Source organism: Hylobates moloch, unplaced genomic scaffold, assembly GCF_009828535.3.
Source record: "Hylobates moloch isolate HMO894 unplaced genomic scaffold, HMol_V3 SCAFFOLD_8, whole genome shotgun sequence".
Taxonomy (NCBI): domain Eukaryota; kingdom Metazoa; phylum Chordata; class Mammalia; order Primates; family Hylobatidae; genus Hylobates; species Hylobates moloch.
Window position 1 is genome coordinate 22,113,915 of NW_026652283.1, and position 13,819 is coordinate 22,127,733.

The 13,819-nt window shown below is 36.3% G+C and overlaps 1 protein-coding gene across 3 annotated transcripts in view; it reads right to left on the minus strand.

The window, feature by feature from the left end:
• The window catches only part of SOX5 (SRY-box transcription factor 5), a 415,087-nt gene that overhangs the window by 12,110 nt on the left and 389,158 nt on the right, over positions 1-13,819 (minus strand). The gene's annotated exons all lie outside the window — the stretch shown is intronic.

Sequence of the window (13,819 nt, forward strand, 5' to 3'; positions counted from 1 at the left end):
AATGAGAGATCAGTCTAGGAATTAAAATTATTTGAAGACTTTCTTTTTCTTGGGCCACATAAATTATACATTAGCTCCTGGAAAGGATGCAATGTTGATATATTCACCTTTTTACGTTCAGCACATTCACCTGAAGTCATTGAGGGGATGACCAGCAGGATTTTTGAAGGAACTCTGATTCTCACAGACCCCTGTAAAGTCTTGGCGTTTGGGTTTGGTGTGCCTAAGGGATGTATGCCGGGATCCTTGGAGACAACCTTCCCAAATTACAAAATGTGCACAGAAATTTCATGGAAGCAACCTGTTTTACATTTGGAATGTCTGCTTTATTTTTGGCCAGACAGTAGAAGTATAGGAGTGGCATGACGCCCAGAGAAAGTCTTCCAATAGTCAGGTGACCAAATAATAGAAACATAATTCACAGTAGTGCCCTCTGGTTGCCATCTTCCCAAATGCCATCTGCATTCCTCATGCAAGGGTAATGAAGACGTTTAAATATTCATTGCTAATTGCTTGTCAAGTCTCTGTACATCCAATGTGAGTGCCTGCTACTTGGACCACAATTTGATTTGGATTGCTAAGCCAAAATATTGAGTTGGCGAATTATTTGAGATACAAATATACCAAAATTAGATCTACAGAGACATCAAGTTGTTTAAGCATGCAGTGCACGATTCACATTCATGGAGAACATAGCATTTCAAAATAAATTATTTTTAAGAAAAAGATAATGCTTAATCTAAACCATATGAGACATTACTGTCAAATTAAGAAACTGGGTGACTTTAGGAACAGAAAAAGCTTATAATGAAAGGTTGATAACTTTCTCTTGAACTCTCCAGCACTGCTCTGAGGATGATGTAGTACCACAACAGTTTTCAGAAATGCATCCATTGGATCTCATAACATTGTCTCAAGTTTCTTTATAATTAATTATTCACCTCATTTCCTGAGGAACATAGTCATGAATCATACTACTGAACAACATACACTGCAGAACTGCTATTGACACAATAAAATGTTCACAGAAAGTAATCAATGATTTAAGATAATTGTATTACAGGTAAAGGGCCCAACTAATGTTCCCACCAAGAACGAATAAGATATTGAAATTCTTAACACAGTACATGCTTTATCTCAATGAAGTCCTTGACAATGTGACAACTGTACATACTAAATTAAAAAATCTCTTAAGTCAGTGGCCTTGGAACTCCTGCACTTTATTCATCAAAGTATGTACATTAGTTAATAGAAAACTATTTTAAAATTGTCAATCAGTATAAAATACAGTAGAGAAACTGGAGACAAAATAGTTTATATTAACTTTAGTTCTATAGAATTAAATAGTATTAAAGTTGAAATAAGTTACGCATTTAAAACTGTAGAATCTGACTCGATTTGTTTTGTGTGTGAAGTTGTTGTTTTCAGCTGCTTTATATGTTTTGGATGTCTTTTGCTGAGAGAGTCGGCTGTATATATTCAGCTGAGCTCAGGAGCATCAAGGACACCAGCTTAACAGACTTTCTTTACAGTAAATGTAGCTGTTAAAACAAAAGACAGTTACATTTGAAAACACACACACACACACACACATTCCATCAACATGATCTGATAGTCCTTGGGTCAATGAAGACTTTACTGTACTCTCTTTGAGGAATGTACTGGGCGTGGATCACCTCTTAGCTTTTGATTTAACAGTATGGGGCAATAATACTACACATTTTCTAGAGAGTTTTCCATTCTGAAGCAAAGTCTTTCAAGAAGAAAAAGCAAAATGAACTCAATCAAAGTAGAAAAAGAATGACACGTTAAGCGACTTCCAAGGTTCTGAGTTCAGCTCTACAGATGTTGTGCTGTCTTACCAAGAGACTAAAATTAACAAATATGAGCAGGAAAGTCACACTCAGTTTTTGCGAGAAGTAACCTATAATTATCCACCGCTAATGCACCCAATATTAATAAAATGATCCAGTTAGCTACCCAACAGTAAAACTTACTATGCTTCTCCAGAGGACGGCAGTGGGACATAGTGGAAGTCAACACAGTAAGCTGTACTTTCTCGTAACTCTTTGTATAGTAATTTCAGCTAACAGACGTGAACAGGCAAAAGGAAAGGTGACTGCAGGAATTGGAGAATGTGAGGTATGCCTTTAATTAAGACAGATTATAACAGCATGCAAATCAAAAGGATAACGTTGCCACATTTTTTAAAGAAAGTGTGGACAATAAATTCAGAAGACAAAGTAACTGATGTGAGATGATAATAACTTAAGTAAAAAATAATTATCCTATAATTCCATATGACAATAGATCCTATAAAGCTGATACATAGTACTTATGTATAAAAGTAGATATAAATTTATATGTGGTTAGGTGTCTAGGTAATATATTGAACCATCGAAAGAATGAATTGGATTTAAGGATAGTTCTCAAAAGATTAAATTCAATTGAATGGCATGTAGGAGGGGAAAGAATCAGCCAAATGTTATAAAGCAGAAGTGCTGACACACTAGAAAAATCTCTCCTACTCTATCCTTTTAATCCCACCCGTCTCCGGCCAACCCCTCTCTGAAAGAGTTCACCTATGCACTATCATGTATAATGCTCAACCATTTGAGATTCTGTTCTGTGGGTTAAATATTTCCTTTTTTAAAAGTGTTTTTTTCATAAGAGCAAATACTACTGGAAAAGGTAATATTTTGATTCTCAAATTTCTTATAAATAAATTAATCTTTTCTAAATACAGGCAGCTGGAACAAAAGAAGGACAGGAGATTTCAGGTAAGCAGAGGGTTAAGTGGGAAGATGTTGAAAATGGGAAACACCAAAGAAACTGATTTTGGGAAAACAAATGTTGATGGGCACAAGTGACAATTTTTTACCAATCTTATAATCTGATAAAAATCATATTAGTGATATAGATCTTATAATCTGATAAAAATCACGGCTCTGATAAAAATCATGTTAGTCAAGAGTGTGTGCAGAAAAATAGCATCCCATTCCCCCATTTAAAGATCAGTATTCTGGAACACAAATCCAGCACAGCACTTAGGAATGCTGATATGAAAATGACAAGATTGATTGGTCTTCTCTCCTTTACCTTCTTTTTATTAGAAAGAAAGCAAAAAAAGGAGAAAAGTAAACACATTTAAAGGAATACTCGCCAAAATTCGAAATGCGCTGAATGATGTCAGAATAGAGGGCAAAAAGAGATTAATTATAACAAAGTAGTCAACATGTAAAAGTCCTGGGGTACGGGCCAAACAAGATGACCTGTATGCTTTCTCTCTTGAATAAAAACTAGCAATGGGATAACAACTAGATTCCTTTGCAAAGATGAGTCTTACCTGCCTAATCACGTCTTTACAACTCTGCAGGTTTGCTGAGATCAAGGAGAAACATTAGGTTAAGTCTGTTTAAAAACAGACTTGAAAAAGTCTTCTGATTTTATGTTGACTTGAAAAAAGACTGGCCGGGAGCGGTGGCTCATGCCTGTAATCCTAGCACTTTGGGAGGCCGAGGCAGGCGGATCACGAGGTCAGGAGATCGAGAACATCCTGGCTAACGCGGTGAAACCCTGTCTCTACTAAAAGTACAAAAAATTGGCCAGGCGTGGTGGTGGGCGCCTCTAGTCCCAGCTACTCCGGAGGCTGAGGCAGGAGAATACCATGAACCCGGAGGCGGAGCTTGCAGTGAGCCGAGATCGCGCCACCGCACTCAGGCCTGGGCGACACAGCGAGACTCCGTCTCAGAAAAAAAAGAAAAAAGATCCAAGTGAATTGTATCTCATCGACAGAAGAAAGTCGTAGACCACATGGTTTCCTCGTTGCAAACGAATAACTCCAGAATCTGACATACAGAAAACTATTATTAATGTATTATTCACTTGGGGAACTTACTTGGTAGCTGGTCTTGTGCTCTGTGACTTATCCACAGACTTGCATAATGGAAAACAGCATGTGTACTGTTTGCACATAATCCCAGGCTATGGTGGGAATCAAAAAGGGGAGCCAAGAAATAGCTAAAGAGATATGGACACTTTGTTGATTGGAAGTGGTCAGTATCAATTCATACTTCTAAGCCAAAAACCATTCTGAATGGCGAAAGGCCACAGGGATTCATGGGAAGAGGACATTTTTGAGGTTAGAAAACAATGAGTTTTGGCATCAGGAATATCACATTTTAACCAAACTCTCTGCCATATATATTAGCCATATTGCTTTAGACAAATTATTTATCTTCCTTGAGTCCCAGAATCCTAATTTGTAAAATGATAGTTAAACATGTGTTAGATTCTCATTAGTTTGAAAATTTTAATATAGATATACTTTTAATGTTATTTTTAAAATGTCAGTGGGGAAAATTGAAAAGACAGGGAATCTAACAAGTAAGAATTACAGAAATAGTTAAATTTCAGTATTAAGTAGCCTGTTATGATTATAAACTCTATTCTGTATAACCAAATATGCATTAAAAAAGGGAATTTTGGTAACAACTCTAAATATTGTCAAAATTTTCTCCTCTTTTGTCTATCATTTACCACAATATATTCAATCATTGTTTTTTATTTCAATTTCATACTCAGGCATGATGAGTTACAGTTCCAGACTGTAAGTCTAGTACATATTTAAACTGAAAAATTTTCCCTGCTCCATTATTTTGACTTAAAAAAAAAAAACTGAAAATTCACTATTTTTGCAAAGGTTCTAATAGGCATCCTATGTTGATATTTTACAGAGCAGTCAAAACAAAAGAACACAAAAACTGTACTTTAGAGGTAGATATTTCCTTAGTTACCTAATCCTAAATTAAACAGTGCATGAGTAGATAAGTCATCTATTACTCCCTGAAACTGGGATTCAGCTAAGTGATGAGCTTTGCTCTCTACCAGACACACATACACAAAGAGATGGGCTGTGGATCAGCTATCATAATGGACATCCCTGAAATAAAGCTCACAAAGCTATAAAAGTCATAAAAAGCACATGCATGAAATGACAGAATAGAGTGTGACTGTCAAATGTTGACTCGGTAACAGTTAAACCCCTTCTGGTTGCACTTCTTTATGGTCTCCTACTATATTAATGACATGGGAAGAAAGAAGAAACAAAAAACCCTCCAATTATGTGAACCTCACAGACCACCAAAGAAGATGAAAGATTATTTATAATGTCATAACGATTTATCAGTTGGAGATTTTTTTCATCAGCTTAAGTATAAAGAAATAAGGCACATGTCCACTCTTTAACCTCTCGTTTCACTCTTGCTTATAAATATCTCAATTTTTTTTAGAAAATAACCATCTACCCACATATTATGACACTGAAAATGGGAGAAAAGGCTTTCTTGTAAGTTATGTATAAATGACATATAAACTATATATGTGTGCACACACATACACACACAAATACACACTTTCTTCTAACTCTAACAAAATTACATGTTGAAGAGATCTGTCACTAATGTTACATCCATCAAGTATGAATTTATCCATTAGAATATCCATAGACCCTTTGGTACTCTGGAATTTAATAATCCTTGAAGAAAATTTTTCTATTCATTTTCTCCATTGAGAATTATAGTGATATATGAACTAAGGGGATGGCAAGGTCCATATACATCCTCTGGTCTAGGCACCCACAAAAATCTGCCTTATCTAATACTGATTTTTTTTCCCTTTCTGAATTCCCTCATGAATTAAAACCCATAATTTTGTTCCAGAATTGAATTTCCTTTTGTAAAATTTGGTAGCTAGCTTCATGAAAAGTTGCTTGTATAATTCTGACTCAACTTCTTAGCAGGTTAGTTTCATCAGGCAATTTGATCAAGTGAAATGTATTAACAGATCAAGTTTTCTTAAGAAGTACTACAAAGTCGAAGATGGTTCAGAAGAAACACACCGTGTAGAAATTTGAGAGTTTTGGTCCAGGTGAATAACTTTTCAAGAGATTAAAATGACTTGATAATACTGATGAATCCTTATTCACGATTTTCAAAGAATTGATTTTAAAATGGGAAGAATATTTCAAAACTGATGACAAATATCTAATTTTGATTTTTATGAAGAGAGAAATTTGAGGAAATATGACTTTAGCACTTAATGTATACTCCAGAAAAGATGGGACTACCTATAAAGATTAGTTCATAGCACTTGATAGAGGTTGTGGTAATGACAGGAAGCTGGTATGGATTCACTAAAATAATGTTATAATGGCCTCATTTTCTTTTTTAGTAGGTGTTGGAATGCAGACCAGGGAAACTCAATGATAATAATTACTTGGACTTAACTCAGTTTATCTCAGTTTTTGAGCATCCTCCTATCTATTAAACCTTGTTGTCATAATGAAGAAATCACACAGGATCCTGAAAAAAAAGGTTTGAGTAGAGTAGGAAGAAAAAAATCAACAATCATTGTCTTTAAATAAAATATCTTAAGAACCTCCACGTTTAAAAAGAATAAACAGCTGTTGTTTGTGAAACAGAGATAGAGTTTGGCCATATGTAGTTAGGAGATAGAACACTGATCAAAGATTGTAAGTTATCAGGTGAAAGATAATGAACCAGTGAAGGAAGAGTGATCTAATAGTCAGAGCTGCCTATCCGTTGAATGGGCTGTCTCAGGATGGAAGAAATTTCCACCTTCCCAGAGATTTTCAAGTGGTGGACATATGACTACCTGCCTAGCATATTACAGATACTGAAGAGGCAATTCAAGGTTGAATGATAGGCCCTTTTCATTTTCTTTCAAACCTTCAATTCTATGATTTTATGTCCTACTTGACTGAACTCAATATAACAAAACTATTTTGACACATATCTCACAGAAAACAGGCTTTGATTCTTTTTAAACATGGAGATGTGCAAGATATTTAAAGACAACTATTGCTGATATTTTCTTTCCACTCCACTGAAGTCTCTTTTTCAGGTTCTTGTGTAATTTGTCATATTTTTGTACTTTCTCTATTCATAAAAGATAATTTTCTCAAAAGTCATTAATAAGTTTCAACACTTAAAGCTATGGTTTTGTAATCAATAATTCCATAATCCTTTTCTCAGATTCAAGGAAGACATTTCAAATTATGAAAAAAACAAAAATCTGATTGCTTTTCAGACATATTTTGTGAAGAGACTGTCCAGCAGTAATTACACTTACAAATTCAGGTACTTTGTTAAAGACACACTTACACATCCCCATTCAACATTACGAATTTAGTCCTTAAAACAGAAAACCACTGCCACAGGGAGGAAAAAATCCCTATGGCCCGGATGTGTAATGTACAGAAAAGCTACTCAAAAGAATGTATAGACAACAAATAATTCACCAAGAACTTTACACAGGAATACTATCACAGTAAAATATGGGCCCTTGCTTCTTTGTTATCATGGTGCTTATGGTGTGTACATGTGGAAGAAGGGAGGCAGGAGGGGAAAAAAACAAAACCGAGGATTTTAAATGTCTTTATATATGGTCAGGCTTCAGCCAATATCTAAAGAAAAGGTTGTGTTTCTTCCAAACCGCGGCAGACAGACGTGTTATACATACTGAGTCAAATCAGAAGGGTTAATGTGAGAAAATCAGGAGGCCAACTAAGAAAAATAATACAATTTGCAACCTACACAGGATGTCCAGTTGGTGGGAGGGCTACCCAAATGTAAACACAAAAGTGGAATGTTGTCTGATGATAATTATTCTATAAACAATGGGTAACTTGGTTACTGAGCTACAGAAACATATAGGATTACTTTCTTCAAATTTTCCTTTTCATGGAATAAAAGCTATAACACTGTCAGGATTCTCACAAATGTAGCATCAGTAGCCAGTAGTTACTTCAGTTAAATAAATATAATCTGACCATTTTAAAGAGTCATGGCTTGGTTCAGAAATGCTGGGTCTGACAATAGAAACAGGCACATCAGGGTTATAGTTCTCTTTTCAACTATCCATGGTAGTTTTAAATACAGAGAGAGAAAAATATATATATTAGAATAGATATTTTAAATCTCCTTTTAATGAATAGCTGAAACTTCATCTCTTGTTTTATCAGAGCTGCTAGGAGAAACAAAGTAACTAGGATTGAGTATATTGTTTTTGCTTTCTTGGCTCTTTCTCCAGTGATGGGGTTTGGTGCACAGTGAAGACAGGAAGAACGAAGGAAGGAGCAAAAACAGGAAAAATTAAGAATTGGAAAACAGATGTGCAGATTGTGGAGATGGCAATTGCTTAAAGAAAATTTTTTTGATCAAGTCTCAAAAATGTGCTGAGGACTACACATGACCAATGCTGGGGCATAAGCGAATTGAACAGGAACTGGGTTACTTTCTGGAATTCCCTCTCCATATTCCATTAGAAAAGAGACTGGGCTTTGAGCTGTAAGACTTCAATTTAAAGACTCATCTGCCACTTGAATTCCTCTATTCTTCTCAAATCTCGAGTTAAAATTTTTTTTTCAACAAAGAATACTGTTCTATTTACATTACAGAGTGAGAACAAGATATGAAGGGAAAGCCATGAGAAAATGTTAAGGTACAAAATAAATATCAATAGCTATTATACTCCTATGACAGGCATAAGCAAGTATTTTTTATTTGTAAAAGAGGAGAAGAAGAGATGTGATTGGAAAGATTAAATGAGACCCTTTAAATAAATGCGATATTCCTCCTATTTTCATAATCGTTTTAAATCCATATTGGTAAAATAGCTTGCCATAAACACAATAAAGAATCTATCTACTAAATATAGAGGGTAACTGCAAAACAAACTTCTCCTTAATTATTTCAGTGTCTTCACTGTAAGTGTCTTGAGGGCAGCTGTTTGATCTTGAGGAGAAGGAAAGAATCAAGGGGGAAAAGAAAGACCTCTCTTTGATAGGCTAGGCTTTTATAAAGAGCAGTTCTGGCCCAACAACAAAAAGTGAGCCTTACTTTATTTATTGAAAATCAGAAAATTCAGAAATGCGGAAATACATTTGAAAATTTACAACCCCATAACCTTGGCATAACTATTGTTGCCATTTTGTTGTGTATTCTTTTAGTCTTTTATCTATGCATTATGGAAATATACTTTAAAAAATATCAACATGATTCTATACATGGTGTTTTCAAACTTATTTTTTCAGAAGTACTGTTGTGAGCAGATCCTCGAATCCCTAAACAAATAGACAATTTCAATCATCAGAGAGGCCTGTGGGTGTCTCTCTGAAAGCCCAATTTGGCATGCCCTATGAGTCTCATTTTATTGGACCATCCTACACTAACCCCTCTACCAGAATGATGTAAAGAACACAAGACTCTCTGTTTGAAAACATGCACAGCTTTTCTAGGCTAGAAAATTAAACCATAAAAAGTTTACTGGAAAAAAAAAAAACCTTTAAAAAGCTCCTTAAAAACTCACACCATAATTGCTCCCCACCAAGCGTGGGCACTTGCTAGCTGCAAGTAGTGGCACTGTGACAAATGTAGCAAAACTGAAAGCAGGCTATACTAAGAGAAAGAAAAAGTCTTCCACTGGCCATCTGTGAAAATAAGGCATGTGGCCATTAAATGCAGAGGCTGTAAATATACACAAACTCCATGAAGCAAATGGCAAAAAAGGACTAAACTTCAAGCTCAAACAAATCAAAATGTTTAATGCATAGTTACCACTGCTGGACGAAAACAGCTCTGATCTTTGCAGTCTGCAAACTCGGCATGTATTTCAATTAAATACCCCCAAAAAGAAAAGAAATAAAGATAAAGAAATGAAAAGACACAGAAGAAAACCGTCTAGAACAAAGGGCTATAGACAGCCTATACTCAATTTCTAAAAACAAACAGCCCCTTTAACTTGCATCAGCCTGTCGAGAATGTCGATTGGAATTATTGAAAGACTGACATATAGAGTGATGGATGGTGATGACATAATACCTATTTGCCTTTTTGTCATGGTCTTTGAAAACTGGCTGCTCTGTGCTGATAATATTCGCTAAGGGGTTTTCCTCTCCCCTCCTGTCCCATAAGAAGTGTTCCCTAGCTAAGATACTCAGAATTAAGAAGGTTTTATGAATGAAAAACAAAAGAAAAGAAAACCTAAGGATCAAATGCCAACTTGCACATAAAAAGCTGGTCTAGATTTTCTAATAATCAGTTGCCTAGAAAGCCGTTTCCCTTTCATTTCATATAAATTTGCAGAGTAGAGAGACTCTGATAATAAGAAGGCAAATATTCAACTTCGGGTTTTGTGTATCTTTTAATTAAAGTCACCAAATAAGTAACTACATGTAAATGTAGAGATTAAAAAATAATATATGCTCACTTTAAAAAGAGAAAATATCAATCACTTGCGTTATTTTAATTTGTTCTTAGGCACATTCTAACCAGAGGATTTAAAACATTGGGAGCATTTTTTTAAAAACACACGCACCCCTAGTAAAATCTGCTTTACCACACTGTTGCAAAGGTCTATCTTATTTTCCTCCAGAAGGATTTACCTAACATGCCTACTTCCTTTATATAATTTTTCTCTAGCTATTGAAATATCTATTTCTAATTTGACTTTTATAATTCATTTTAGCTAAAGGCAACATTTATAAAACCCATCCATAAATCATTATTTGAAGCAACTTCCACTGACTGGAGAGGCATGAGTTCCTTCATATTCACTTTTTAAAAGCAAAACCTGTAATTCACAATTCCTCACAGGCCTTCTCCTTATCTAAGGGAAGGAGCATGTGTTACATAATGCTGAACTACATACACTGTGTCAGTTTCTGAAGAGTTAACACTGCTGGCCCCATCCATCAGATGGCCAGCGAAGCATCAGGAAAGAATGATGGATGTAAAATTATTACAGGGCTGCCATCCGATACACTTACTGCCATTTGTAACTAATGCTGGGAATGACAACACTTTTTTTCATTATTAAACATCCACATTAAGTCAATATTGGTCACTGTCATTTCATGTTTGGCACTCTGTTGAAGGGAAAGAAAAGGGTTGAAAATGGCAGGAAAGAGGTGGTTGTAATGGATGAGTTTCCAAGTGCCAGACAAATAAAAATTAACCTTTGTTTACAATCAGCCTATATAGTCTGTGGTAAGGCTTCTTATGAATATGACTCAGAAAGGGTCAAAAATGAAACTATGTCATTATTGAGTAAATTCTTAATTAAAATATACATGTTATTTACCAAATTTCCATCTTATTTGACAGAAAATTACAAAGAATTTTCACTAAAGCTCAGCAGAAAAAGACATTTTTCCAGCTATGATTTATAATGACAGATGAATTCATAGCATGCATTATATGTTTATATTCCAGGTACACTGTAGGCAATTAATGTTCAGTGAATAAATTCTCTACCTTAAGAGGTATATGCACACATATGCATGCTTATTTTTGTGAGTGACATCTGTTTTACATAAGAAAAGCAATACAGAAGTTGGTCTTCACATGTATACGGTGTGTATGTGAATATACTTTTACAGATGTAACCTGTTATCAAGCAACGTCTTCTTGTGCACATGCTTGTGTGTCATTTAATTCTTTGTGAACCCCAGACAAGGTATAAGAACCCTGGACATGGGCCAGGCACATTGGCTCATGCCTGTCATCCCAGCGCTTTGGAAGGCCAAGGCGGGCGGATCATGAGGTCAGGAGATTGAGACCATCCTGGCGACCATGGTGAAACCTTGCCTCTACTGAAAATACAAAGAATTAGCCAGGCGTGGTGGCACACGCCTGTAGTCCCAGCTACTAGCGAGGCTGAGGCGGAGGAATCGCTTGAACCCTGGAGGCGGAGCTTGCAGTGACCAGGATCGCGCCATTGCACTCCAGCCTGGGTGAGAGAGCAAGACTCCGCCTCAAAAAAAAAAAAAAAAAAAAAGACCCTGGACATGTAATAGTGGAAGGGCAAAAGATAGATAGATGGTAACAATTATAAAACAAACAAAACAAACCAGTTTCATGAAGGAAATATTTGAGAGCTTTGATATCATTTTTATAATATGCCTGTGGCTGACAATCGCCTTTTTCTACCCAGTAGCCATTGACCTTTTCTTCCCAGCTAACATTATCTTTGATCTGAAGATATCCCTTGATCTCAGAGAAGACAGGATTAGCTCTCTAATTTAGTGGTAAAAAATAATTCATGATCAATTTAAAGCAGTCTCTTTTCCTTTGGCCAGTAACGGTCTTAAAGATGTTCCTATAACCCAGTTCTAGTCAATGAGATGTTTGTGGAAGTCAGCTTGAGAAGAGGAATGAAATACCCCCGTATGAATGAAGACTGAAGTTAGCAAAGAGAAAATGACTTCTCCTTCCTCAATCTGCCTGCCTTCGTGGGGATGGGATAGCTGTAGGTGCAGCAACCATTTTGTGACCCAAAGGGAAAAGACAAGAGAATCACAGATTTCAACTCCGATATCAAGTTGATGAACTCATGCCATCCACCTCCTACTCCTGAACTTCATTACGTGATAAAAATGAATCACTTTTTTTATTTTTTTGAGACAGAGTTCTGCTTTTGTCGCCCAGGCTGGAGTGCAACGGCGTGATCTTGGCTCACCGCAACCTCCGCCTCCCAGGTTCAAGTGATTCTCCTGCCTCAGCCTCTTGAGTAGCTGGGATTACAGGCATGCGCCACCATGCCTGGCTAATTTTGTATTTTTTAGTACAGACGGGGTTTCTCCATGTTGGTCAGGCTGGTCTCAAACTCCCGACCTCAGGTGATCCGCCTGCCTCGGCCTCACAAAGTGTTGGGATGACAGGCATGAGCCACCGTGCCCGGCCGTGAATCACTATCCAAGCTACCATATTCAGGTTTCCTGATACACGTAGTGAAACTCATTCCTAACAGCTATGACAGTATAGGCACAGTCTTCCCAGGATAACTATATATGGAGTGAGTGACACAAACGGAAAAGCTTCTGGTCTATTTCTCATTTCGGCTGAGTGCACTGGGTCTCTATTGTATTAACACTGTCTGGTGGGATCAGGACAACAAAAACTGAGCTTTTTTATAATCTCTTATTAATATGGATACTTTCAAACACAAGCTCAGGAACCTGTACTTGACTCTATGAACAAAGTTGTGCCATCTGGGTGATAATGAAGCAAAGTGTGTTTTTTTACAAAACAAAATATGAGAGGCTTCTTTCTGTTCCTTCATACCTGAGAAGCTCACTTTTTCAACCACAACACTAATCTGTTACAAAGCTGTGTGGCAAAAGATAACATTATTTGAACATACAATCAGTCTACAATTAACGAGAGATGACAATTATAAATAACACTGTGTCCCAGAGTTTCCAAGAAGCCTGACACACACAGTTCTCGGGTATGATGAAACACTTCCAGGAAAAGTAAAGAAGTTAAAAAAAAATCCCTTAGAAGTCTTCCATTCAAATGTGTTTCGGTAAAAATGACCTTCACGATGTGTTTTGGTACATATCACTGAGAAATCACCCGTCCCTATCTTCACACCTCTAATCGTTTTCACTGTCCAATTACAGCTCTTCAGAAAGAAGACCTTCTAGCTGGGATAACCACGTGGCTGGCTATTTGAGATATGAAGAAAAGTTAATGTGTATAAGGCCGTGTACCCAAGAAAGCAGATCTCCACCACACGATTTCAATCATCTGGAGCTCAGGTCATGATATCTTTTCTGTTGATGTAAAGCACCAGGCTGAACTTCTTTTCTTTTTTTCCTTTCTCCCAGTTCCTTTCCTTCTTTCTTTCTGCTTTATCTCTCTCACTCCTTACCTTACACATATTTTCTGGGTTTAGGGAGTTAGGAGTATTATTATTATTATTATTATTATTATTATTATTATTATTATTATTA